This window comes from Symphalangus syndactylus, chromosome X (assembly GCF_028878055.3).
Source record: "Symphalangus syndactylus isolate Jambi chromosome X, NHGRI_mSymSyn1-v2.1_pri, whole genome shotgun sequence".
NCBI lineage: Eukaryota > Metazoa > Chordata > Mammalia > Primates > Hylobatidae > Symphalangus > Symphalangus syndactylus.
Genome location: NC_072447.2, coordinates 41,088,568 through 41,101,435, shown reverse-complemented (window position 1 = coordinate 41,101,435; position 12,868 = coordinate 41,088,568). Strand labels below are relative to the sequence as shown.

At 36.5% G+C, this 12,868-nt stretch overlaps 1 long non-coding RNA gene across 1 annotated transcript; it reads right to left on the bottom strand.

The window, feature by feature from the left end:
• Nucleotides 1–1,432: 1,432 nt before the first annotated feature.
• LOC134736076 (uncharacterized) lies at nucleotides 1,433–10,747 on the bottom strand. Its single transcript, XR_010119775.1, has 3 exons — nucleotides 10,616–10,747; nucleotides 3,748–4,457; nucleotides 1,433–3,190 (listed from the first exon to the last, which is right to left on the bottom strand). It is a non-coding gene; the product is annotated as an uncharacterized lncRNA (long non-coding RNA).
• Nucleotides 10,748–12,868: the final 2,121 nt, after the last annotated feature.

The following is a 12,868-nucleotide window of genomic DNA, read 5'->3' as shown; positions in this document are numbered from 1 at the left end:
ATAAAAATAATGTGAGAAAATAAATCCCAAATAAAGCAGATAAAACAAATATGTAAACATAATAAACCCATTGTGATAAACTCACTTAAAATATCAAAGTTTTCTTTTGCAGTTGATGAAAAAAATTTGACTCAGTCTATGAAATGATACACCAATATTAAAGAGCTGAAGCTGTATGGGCATGAATATATGATCTTACATATACCAAAATGTTTGACTTATTGAGATTGCACACCACATAATCCTTTTTTATTCTTAAAACCAGCCTGTATAATTTTCCGGGACAGAAGTATGTTATGGTGTTCTAAGGCTGGTAAGTATATTTTGGATTGATGGTAAAATGTATCCAACTTTTATAGCTGATCAAATTTTCTGTTTTTTCTTTTGAGTCACAATTAAATCAATAAATGTTTATTTTCTAAAATATTTTCAATTTTTCCTAAGTTTGCCTATATATGGGCATATAATTCATTTTATTATCTTATACATTTTAAAACACCTACTCTATGGCTTGCAAATATTTTATCCCATTCTGTAGGCGGCCTTTTCACTGGTGATTGTTTCCACTGTTGTACAGAAGCTTTTTAGCTTTTTAGTTTGACGTAATCCCATTTGTCTATTTTTTTATTTTTTATTTTTTGCTGGTGCTTTTGGTGTCATATTCAAAAAATATTTACCAAGAACAATGTCAAGAAGATTTTGCCTATGTTTTCTTTTAGTAGGCTTATAATTTCTGGTCTTATATTTAAATTTTTAATCCATTTTGAGTTGATTTTTGTATATGGGGTGAGATAAAGATCTAATTTCATTCTTCTGCTTGTGGATATCCAGTTAACCAACGCCATTTAATTGAAGAGACTCTTTTTTCCATTGTGTGTTCTCGGCACTTTTGTAAAAAGATCAGTTAACCATCAACTCATGGATTTATTTCTGGGCTCTTTACTCTGTTTCTTTGATGTATAAGCCTGTTTTGATGCCAGTCCCTGCTGTTTTGATTACTATAGCTTTGTAGTACATTTTGAGAACAGGAAGTGCGATGCCTCCAGCTTAGTCACTTTTGTTCAATATTGCTTTGGCTATTCAGGGTCGTTTATGGTTTCATACACATTTTAGGATTTTTTCCACTTCTGGGAAAAATGTAATTGGAATTTTTATAGGGATTGCATTGAATCTGTAGATCACTTTGGGTAGTATGGACGTTTTAACAATATTAATTACTCCACTCCAGAAACACAAAATATCCTTCCATTTATTTGTATCTTCCTCAATTCCTTTCATCAATGTTTTATGGTTTTCAGTATACACATCTTTTACCTTCTTGGTTAAATTTATGGCTAAGTACTTTATATTTTTGTAGCTATTTTAAATGGGATAATTTTCTTGATTTGTTTTTTGGACAGTTTGTTGTTATTGCATATAAACACTACTGATATTTGTACATTACTTTTTTATCTCAAAACTTTATTGAATTCATGTATTATTTCCAACAGTTTTCTGGTAAAGTCTTTAGGAAATATGTATATATATATATATATAATCATTTTGTCTGTAAACAGAAACAATTTAACTCTTATCTATGAGTTGGATGTTTTTTATTGTTTCTCTTTCCTTTGGCTAGGATTTCCATTATTATGTTGAATAGAAACGGCAAGATTGGGCATGCTTGTACTGTGCTTGATCTTAGAGGAAAAGCTTTAACTTTTCACCATTGCATATGATGTTATGTGGGCTTGTGATACATGACCTTTATAGTATTGAGGTACATTGCTTCTATAACTAATTTGTTGAGAGTTTTTATCATAAAAAATGTTGAATTCTGTCACATGCATTTCTGCATCTATTGAGATGATCATATGGTTTTTGTTCTTCATTCTGTTAATGGGGTTTATCACATTTATTAATTTGCATATGGTGATCCATTCCTGAACCCCACCTGATCATAGTGAACCATCCTTTTAATGTGCCATTGAATTCAGTTTGCTACATCTGGTAGGGGTTAATATCCAAAATTTATAAGGAACTTAAACGAATCAATAGCAAGAAAATAAATAACAGAATTAAAAATGGACAAAAGACTTAGATATTTCTTAAAAGAAGACATACAAATGGCCAATGCAGATATGAAAAAATCCTCAACATCACTAACCATCAGGAAAATGTAAATTAAAACCACAATGAGATATCACTTCATACGTATTAGAATGTTTTTTATCAAAAGCACAAGATAATAAATGTTGGTGGAGACGTGGAGAAGACACTTGTTCACTATTGGTGGGAATGTAAATGGGTACAGTCGTTATAAAAAAACAGCATGGAGGTTCCCCAGAAAATTAAACATATGATCCAGCAACCTCATTGCTGGGTATATATCCAAAAGAAGTGAAACCAGTATTTTGATACGTTATCTGCATTCCCACGTTCATTGCAGCACATTCACAGTAACAAAGATATGGAATCATGTGTGGTGGTTTTCCCAAATGCTGCTTGTCTTAGCAACGTGTTGGGCATATGAGCCAATACACTATCCCCTGCGTGACTGGGAATGCAGCGGTCTCAGGAAGCTTATCTCATGCACTAGCCCTATGCTCTTCGGACAGCAGGATTTTTATTCAGTGATGCAGTTCAGCCTCTATTCCAGTAGGTGGCGCTTAAGAGTAACATTTGGTAGCCCTTTGATAAGTGGAGGCAACCCATCCTGATGGGGGCAGGCAGGGAGAGTTGTGTTGGGATGTACTGAGGTCTTGGGGGAAGAAGTTGGGGGTTACATCTGTCTCTAGTCCTGAGCAGGGAGGAAGAATGTGATTTGCTTCCCTATCGTGCCCCTGTCACAGAGAGCTCATGACCTTCAGTTCATATAGATAGTGTCCTTTGAGTTCTGGCCACAGTGTTACTGAGGTCAGAGAAAATATTCTTCTGGCAGAAGAATATTTTGAAGTGACCCCAGGACTGAAATGACCCCAGGACAATGCTTTTTCTTCCAGTCCAGACCAGGCTTCATGGCTTGTCTGCCTTCTGTTGCTGGGATGCTGCTCCTCTATGTACGAAGGGGGAGATTGGGCCCTGCTCATCATGCATGCCAGTGGGGCACAAGCTCACTTTCAACGGGGGTGCAGTTTCTGTGAATAGCACTGGAAAGGCTGTCTTCAAGTGCATTCATGACAGTCTGCAGTGGGGAAAGCCTCTGCTGCATCTGGAACAGTGGACAAGGGGAATGGGAGATGATACCCCCCGCACCCCCCTCCACACACACACATCTATTCCTGGTCATTGGTGCTGCCTCCTTCAGAGATCCACACTGGACCCATGTTTCCTTTGTCACAAGGGGTGCTTTTGTGGGCTATGCTCCCCGCTCCCTTAAGGGTGGCCTGTGTGGAAGGTTACATCCCCAGGGATTCTGCAATCCCCCATGGTTCCACCAGTCCCCCGTGGTTGCCAAGTCAGAGCAGGTTCTTGGGTACATTTGCAGGGAATCTAGCGATGCAGTGACACAAGGGATGAGGTTCCCTGAGCAGGACAGTGGCCCACAATAGGGGCACAACCAGTATGGCTTCTGCCATCTCAGTTTGGACCTGAGAGGAATGCAAGCACATCTGTATAAGCAGGCCACCTGGGGTTCTATCTCCAGGAAGTTCCCAAATTGCCACTGACAGCATTGCAGGGGTTAATGAGGGCAGAGGTGCTCCCCAAAAATTTGTCAGTCAGCAGTTTGTCACAGGAATGAGTGGAGCAAAGAAACAGCACACTTACCCTCTCTGTGGGACTTCAAACTCATCGGAGGTCAATCTCTGCCAGACTCTTGCTACCTTCCCTTTCTGTGTCCCAGCTTTTTCCTGTGGGCCCTGCAACAGTCCTGGCTCTCTTCCTTTAGCTTTCCGTTCACGTCATGACCATCCAGTTGTAACTTTGATCTTTCTGAGAACTGGCATCTGATATTTCTAGTCAGTCATCTCGAGAAAATGAGATCAGTCTCGCAAAAGAAAAACGTCTTAGCATTTGTGATAACATGGATGACCAAGGAAGACATCATGCTAAGTGAAATAAGCCAGGCACAGAACAACTTAATTTTACAGTCAAGAATAATAGTTACTTATATGAAGCAATTTAATGCATTTAAATAACTGTTAAACAAATGAGAATGCAAGATTCCAAAGTTAGCTACTTTATTTATATTCTCTCCTTCTTGAAAGACATGATAAAATTATGCTGAGTTTGAATCGGCAGTTTCATGAACTTATCAACTTCTTCACTAGATTACTGGATAGCTTGACTCAGTCCATGGTATGTTGTCAATATTATCTTAACAATTCCTCAGAAGTCTGTGCCCCATACTACCTGGCATAGACCTTTTCCTGGGTCTCTGAGACAGTGCCTTCTTGTTGAAGACAAAGTACTCTGGTTTATAACCAAAGTACTCTGGCTAAGCACGTTAAGGGAAGCATCAGAGTGAAACAAACTACCTGTGAATGACAAAGAGAAAACAGCCATGGTTAATGATATAATGAGTTCAACAAAAATATTCCAATTGACACGGAAATTTGGTTGCTTCTGTGGCATACAACATTAAAAAAAGTGAAATTGATCAATAACACTATACTGTTGCCTTATATCAGGCAAAACTGCAGCACGATATATCATAGACAGCATGAACATTGACAAATTTCAAATAACTTCATACAATTTGTCAAATATTTATATTAGTAACATTTTATTCATACAAATTTAAACTAGGAAAGGTCAGGCATTTCTTCTGATTTGACAATACTTCCTATGTAACTCATAACATTTCAATAATTTGATATATTATTCGAGCCCCTCTCTTTTAACAAGATGAAAGATCCTTTGTAATTTTCCAGGAATCCCCCAGGAAATCTCAAAGCTTGAGATCAGGAAGATATTATTTAGGATTTGATTTCTGGAAGACAAAATATCAAAAGTTGTCAGGAGATTTCAACGGTTGATTAAATAAAATCATGGGTCGCTGAAAAACAATATTTGGTTTCTTATTTAATCAAATGGCTATACAAAATTTCGGAAGTAAATATAGGAGGTAATATGACTTTATAAAACCTTATTAGCTTTTAAAATTGACAAGACTTTGTTCTCCTAAATAATCAAGGGCATAGTAAAGTCAACATAAAGCAGGGGATATTATTCTGATAATAAAAGATCTTTAATTTCTAGACAGATTATTCTGAAGGTAAAGAAGAAACTTTTTTTCATAACCTCTTATTAAGAACAGACTAATAGTCCAAGTAAATTCTGTTATTTTAACAGAGAGTAAACCAAATTCTAATTTTGCATCATATCATATTTGACACGTCTTTTTTTATCTTAAAAATAAACCCATATAATCATAGTTATCTTTGACCACAACAAATACAATTCATTTTCCATGAACATTGTGCTACTTTTCCCTTCCATTTTGTTCTATTCCATTTTTCTTTTCCATTCAGATTTTCCTGTTTTATTCTGTAAAAACCAGTGATTTTATTTACAATAAAATTACCGACTCTGTAAACAAGACATCCTTCATTCCTTGAATATTTAGTTTTAGCATAAGCATAAGGTTTTAAAGTACCAAAAGATCTTTAAGACTATCTTCAAGCTGATATACTAAAAGCATAATTATTGTTGAAATGAAGTTTTACTGGAGTAAGCTCTAAACCAATCAAAACAGCAGTATTTGAAGGGATTTTTATAATCTAATTTGGTAATACTATGTGGAGGCAGGAAACTATTAGTATACATAGTACTATACATAGTACATGAACTATACATAGCACTATACATAGTACTATACATAGTACTATACATAGTACATGAACACACATGCAGACACAAATAGAGAGCTTGTAGCTTCAATTATAAAATGTTAGCCATGAGTCAGAAACAAACACAGAAATACAAAATTCAGTGGTTGATATATAAGATCTAGCTCTTGTCCTTGCTCCACTTTTACATTTTTGCCAGGATTGGGTTTCTGTCAGATGGACAATTTGTGGTTACTTAGTTGATCTAGATCCTGTTGCTCATTGTAAAGAAAGCCAATCACTGAGACATGAGTATTGCTAGGGAAGAAGACTTTAATTGGGTGCTGCAGCTGAGGAGAAAAAGAGATCAATCTTAAATCCACCTCCATGACCAACTAAAATCACAGGTTTATATAGCAGGGAAAACATGTAACTACATGTAGGAAAACAGGAATCAGGGAAGACTAAAGAAGAGAAACTGGTCAATAGGAGGCAGGTGGTCACTTAGGCATTCATGATGGGTGAGGTGTCTGATGTCTCATTGTCCAGATGCAATGATCTGGTAAGTTTCAGTCCCTTGATACAATCTGGGAGGCCTGATATTTATTTTTCTGAGAAAGAAATTCTGGTAAGACAAATTTTCTCAAGTTTTAAGACTGGGAGGGTCAATTTCTATGTTTACTCAAAAGAAACTATAAACATCAGTTCTATGGGACAATTAGGTCAGTTTCAATTACATACCATATGCCCATTAAAGTAACAATTACATCCACTATTTCATCATTTGGGTTGTTGAACTCAAAAAGTTTGAGAGCACTCTGTGGGGAAATATGTATTTTTATAAATAGATGGTGGGAAGTAAAACTAACTTCACTTTGATGGTCACTTGCCATATCTATTAAATTGAAATGCACATTTATGTGATGCAGCAAATCTTCCATTTTATTTATACCAATCAACAATTCTCACGTGTAGAAAGGAAGGTGTACAGTGTTGTTTGTTGCAGCATAATTTGTAAAAGAAAAGCAAGAAAAATAGGAATATTCACTAAAGGGGAACTAATTAAATCCATTATGGCTCAAACAATATTCTGCAACCTTTAATAAGAATCGGATATATTTATTGTTAAGGTAAATATGCAAGTGTAAAAGGGGAAAGAAAATGCTTTCATTTGTACCCTGTGTGTATGTGTATGTATGTATGTGTGCACATGCATATCTGTGGATGAGTGACAAAAATCAGTTTGGATGATTACCCAAAACCTTGGTAAAAATACTTGCCAGCAGGAAGTGGAACCGTGGATTTAATACTCTACTAAAGGATAAGGCATTTCCTTTTCACGGACATTACTTTTCACTGTGTTGTTTTTTGCAGTTTTATCTTGTGTATGATCTCATTTAATATGTATGCTATTGATATTTCCTTTAGAGTCTTTAAAAAAAGAAAAAATGAAATAGTGGTATAGTTACATTATGTAAAGAAATGGAAATAAAAAGGAAAACTAAAATAATCAATATAAATTTTAAATGTTTGATTTACAAAGGCATCAGCAATGGGAAACAGGGCAGGGGAATCTTTATTTTGTTAATCTTTCTATACTAGTTAATAAAAATCCATATGCCTGGTTAGCTAATTGTTTTTAATCGTGAAGAAAATATCAAACAACATACTGCCTTCGTTTAAAGAAAAACTATCAAACATTGTAGTTTATTTTAAAAACTATACAATGAAGTAATGTTAGAAAGGGGTAAAATCAGAAAAACGTGGGGAAATCATTACTCAATTTAAATAAGTCCACAAAATCCAGACAAAGCAATTATCAACTGATTTTAGAGTTTAATTTTGCTTTGCAAAACTCAATTTAAATACAATGATCTCTTCTCCTAATACCCCATATCGCTATTTGGTGCATAAATCATTGAAAAAATTAAAACTTTATTGTAAATCAATTGACATATTGTTTTATTACCTATTGAATAAAAGATGCATTTAACTGTTTGTTACAAAATCTTAAATCTATACACATTTTATGAAATCTCTGTCCCAAATTTCTTGGTACCAATGGAATTGTTCAACATATTTTATTGCACAATTCTATAAATACATTATGTTAACTATGCCACTTTCTTAATTTGAAAGATATTTTATCCATTGTTCTTTTAAAATTAAATATATTCATTTTTATAGCTGGTCATTTTATTAATGGATATTTTTGTAACTGAATCTGACTGTGTTTACAGTGTTTCTTTTAATGGCATAAGTATAAAGACTTTTTTCTTTCAAGTATTGATTTTTCACTTGCAAATTATTTACTATACTTTTATCAGATTTTCTGTACTCCTTTGTTACCTCAAATTAATTACAAATTCAGTTGTGACAAGGATGACAGTTAGTATTGGGTAGTTCTTGGAACACAGAACAAATGAACCTCTTGTTTGGTTGTGTTTCGTTTTAATATATTTTTAAAAATACTTCAGGAAAATACAGAATTTTTTCTTTAAGAAAAAAATTTTGTGTGTATTTTTAAAACACTAGTAAAGCTAGATTCTGTGGTGCAGTCATATATTTGAATTGTTATGGATGTTTCTTTCAATGCCTAGTTATTTTATTCCTTGATATTTCATGCAAAAAAATCTAAGGAATACGATCTTTCTCAAGCAAGCCAAATGTGAAGGATAAAAGAAGAGTGGCTTAAAAAGGAATATACCAGAACTTGTTTTTGCCCTTTCAAACTCAAAGGTTAGAGTGACAGCCCATTATTGGAATGATAGGAATCCTGTGTCTGATGTGCTACCTAGGTGATATCCAGCTTGTAATTTTAAAAAGACAGAAGAACCTACTATTCCTTCATAGATGTAAATTAAAAATGTAAAACTGGCATTGAATGAACTAGACATTTAATTTTTTAAATCTAAAACTATCTGGAAGCTCTTGACTAATAGCCCCAATCAAGCCCACAGAATTACTGAGAAATCATTATCAAGTAAATGGATCCTAACATCTGTTGTTTTTACTGCTGATCTTTTCTCTGCCAGCATATGAAGGAGACACTAGAAACAGGTGATACAAGGTCAGATAAAAAGAATTTTTTTCCAAAGTCAAATCACTTTTCTCCAAACAATTTTTGTAAAAATAACAATGTAGAGACTGAAAAAATATGATTTAAGACAATTACAACCCACCTCCATAATTCAATTACTTCCCACTGAGTCCCTTCCATGACTCATGGGGATGATCACAATTCAAGGTGAGATTTGGGTGGGGACACAAAGCCAAACCATATTATTCTGTCCCTGGACCCTCCAAATCTATGCCCTCACATTTCAAAAGCAATCATGCCTTCCCAACAGTCCACCAGTCTTGACTCATTTCAGCATCAACTCAAAAGTCCACCATCCAAAGTCTAATCTGAGACAAGGCAAGTCCCTTCTGCCTATGAGCCTGTAAAATCAAAAGCAAATTAGTTACGTTCTAGACACAATGGGGCTGCAGGCATTCTGGTAAATATGCCCATTCCAAATGGGAGAAATTGGCCAAAACAAGGGGTCTACACGCCCCATGCAAGTCTGAAATCCAGCAGGGCAGTAAAATCTTAAAGCTCTGAAACTTTGATTCCATATCTCACATCCAGGTCATGCTGATGCAACAGGTGGGCTCCCACGGCCTGGGGCAGCCCCACCCCTGTTGCTTTGCAGGGTATAGCCTCCCTCCCAGCTGCTTTCACAGGCCAGCATTGTCTGTGGCTTTTCCAGGTGCACGGTGCAAGCTGTTGGTGGATCTACCATTCTGGGGTCTGGAGGACGATGGCCCTCTTCTCATAGCTCCACTAGACAGTGCCTCAGTGGGGACTGTGTGGGGACTCCAACCCCACATTTCCCTTCCACATTGCCCTAGGAGAGGTGCCCCTGCAGCAAACTTCTGTCTGGACTTCCAGGCACTTCCATACATCCTCTGAAAGCTAGGCAGAGGTTCCCAAACCTCACTTCTTGACTTCTGCGCACCCACAGGCTCAACACCACATGGAAGCTTCCAAGGCCTGGGGCTTGGACTCTCTGAAGCCATGGTCTGAGCTGTACTTTGGCCCCTTTTAGCCGTGGCTGGGGCTACTGGGACACAGGGCACCAAGTCCCTAGGCTGCACATAGCAGGGGGGTCCTGGACCTGACCCAAGAAAATATTTTTCCCTCCTAGGCCTCTGGGCCTGTGACTGGAGGGGCTGCTGTGAGTTCTTCACACCCTGAAGACATTTTCCACATTGTCTTGGTGATTAACATTCAGCTTCTTGTTACTTATGCAAATTTCTGTGGCAGACTTGAATTTCTTCCCAGAAAATGGGTTTTTCTTTTCTATTGTATAATCAGGCTGCAAATTTTCCAAACTTTTTGCTCTGTTTCCTCTTAAACACTTTGCTGCTTAGGAATTTCTTCTACCAGATACCCTAATCATCTCTCTCAAGTTCAAAGTTCCACAGATCTCTAGGGCAGGGACAAAAATGCCACCAGTCTCTTTGCATAGCAAGAGTGACCTTTAGTCCAGTTCCCAACAAGTTCCTCATCTCCATCTAAGACCACCTCAGTCTGGACTTTATTGTCCATATCACTATCAGCATTTTGGTCAAAGCCATTCAACAAGTGTCTAGGAAGCTCCAGCCTTTCCCATATTTTCCTATTTTCTTCTGAGCCCTCCAAGCTGTTCTAACCTCTGCCTGTTACCCAGTTCTAACGTTGCTTGCACATTTTCAGGTGTCTTTTCAGCAGCACCCCACTCTATCGGTACCAATTTACTAAATTAGTCTGTTCTCACGCTGCTATTAAAGACATACCTGAGACTCATAATTTAAAAAGGAAAGACATTTAATGGACTCACAGTTCCACATGGCTGGGGAGGTCTCACAATCATGGCTGAAGGTGAATGAGGAGCAAAGTCACATCTTCCATGGTGGCAGGAAAGAGAGCTTGTGCAGGGGAACTGCTCTTTATAAAACCCTCAGATCTTGTGAAACTTATTCACTATCACAAGAACAGCGTGGAAAAAAACCCACCCCTATGATTCAATTACCTCCCACTGGGTCCCTCCCATGACCCATGGGGATTTTTACAATTCAAGTGAGGTTTGGGTCTGGATTGGGACAGAGAACCAAACCATATCAGAGATATATGCATTACAATATGTTGAACAATCCCATTGGTACCAATAAATTTGGAATAGAGATTTCATAAAGTATACACAGGTTTAACTTTTTATAAAAATGATGAGGAGGTGGTAGGAGGGGGCATTTTTTATTAGTAATTTAAGGACATGAAAATAAAATAATTGTCTATGTTAGTCAACCTGTGCTCAGCAGCTACCCTTATTTTGTAGAGACCTGCTTTGGGGACAAATATAAATATCACACTATAGCTGACTATGTTGACAAGACAATGGACAAATCAATTGTGTCATATTTAAACAACAGAGTACATAATGCAGGGCTCTGAATTTGCAGAAAAGAAAATCAGAGATTTACTGAATTTTGATAAAAGAAACAACGTTTAAAGTGGAATTTAAGCTTTTAAATATTATAAATCTTGCTGTTAGCAGTAACCTCTGTTGCTGATTGCATAGCTTCTTCCTTCCTTCCTTCCTTCCCTCCTTCCTTCCTTCCTTCCCTCCTTCCTTCCTTCCTTCCTTCCTTCCTTCTTTCCCCTTTCTGCCTCTCTCTATCTGTGCTTTTTCTCTCCCTCCCTCTCTTTTTACTTTCATCATCATCCAAATTTCATGTGAAGAAATATCCCTACATATACCTTGTGATTTGGAAGGGTGTGACATCTGTCCCCACAACACCCATAGATGGCAACAAGGGGAAGTCCTAGCCCATTACAGAATCACATCACTGCCTCCAGGAATTAGTAAAGAAATCACCACATGACTCAAGCCAAACAATAATATATATTTCTGGGAATTTTTCTGGTGATTATTTTAAGTGAGAAGCACTTTTCCCACTTGCCTCTGAAAAGAGTGCTCTTCTGAGAACGGAGACTATATAGGAGAAAGGAATCTGAGATATAACATCACCTGACAAGCATTCTTTCATCTCTTTAAGGTTCTGAAACTGGTGCTTGTTCTTAATTTGTTGTAAGCTAATTTCTCTTCCTCTTAAGACAGTGTGATTTGTTTCCATGAGTTTTCTCCAAATAAAATATGACTAACTCCACAATATCAAAGGACTCTATTGTTTACTTTGCACAAAATTTTTACCACCTTTTTGTTATGTAATATATAAAGTAGGAAATGTGTCTATATAGTGTAAATATGTTGATGTATTAATATTAATTATATTAATATTAAATATAAATGTGTATATATCAACCAGCCAACTTAAAATATAGAACATTGTCAGTGCATCAGATTTACCCTGCATGGAGTTTCTAGGTTGCAACTCTTTCCATTCTGGCCCCACAGATAACTACATGTTCTTTCATTATTAACGGCTATCAGTATCTGGTTCTCCTCTAATTCTTGTACACTGCAGCTTCCACTTCTCAGGACCCATGTAGTTAGAGATGGCCATGTGACTAGTTGTATCCAATAAAATGTGAATAGAAGTGAGGTATATTTCTTTTTCAACAAAGGGATTCACTCTCTAGTATTCAATTCTCCAGCCCTATCATCTCCTTCTGTATTTATACATACATATATATAATGTTTTATAAATTATATGTGTGTGTGTATATATATATATGTATGTATGTATGTATGTATGTATGCCACAAGTTCTAAACAGATTGGAAAAAGTAATCATCAGATGAACAACCAATGCTCTGGAACTCTGCCTGGACATGTATCCAGCTATGTTTGATAGAGAAATAAAGTTTTGGTATGTTAATCCTGCCGCAGTTTTTAAATCCTTTGAAACCTTAGCATATCCTAGCCTATACTAATATTTTTACAGCTATATAGAAGTATAATTAGCAATATACTGCATATATTTAAAGTGAATAATTTGATAACTTTTGACATATATATGTACACTCATGAAATAATCACCACAGTTAAGATAGTGAACATATCTATCATCTCCACCAATTTCCTCCTGGACTTTTGAAATCCCTCCTTATCTCCTCCTTCCCCCTGTGCCGC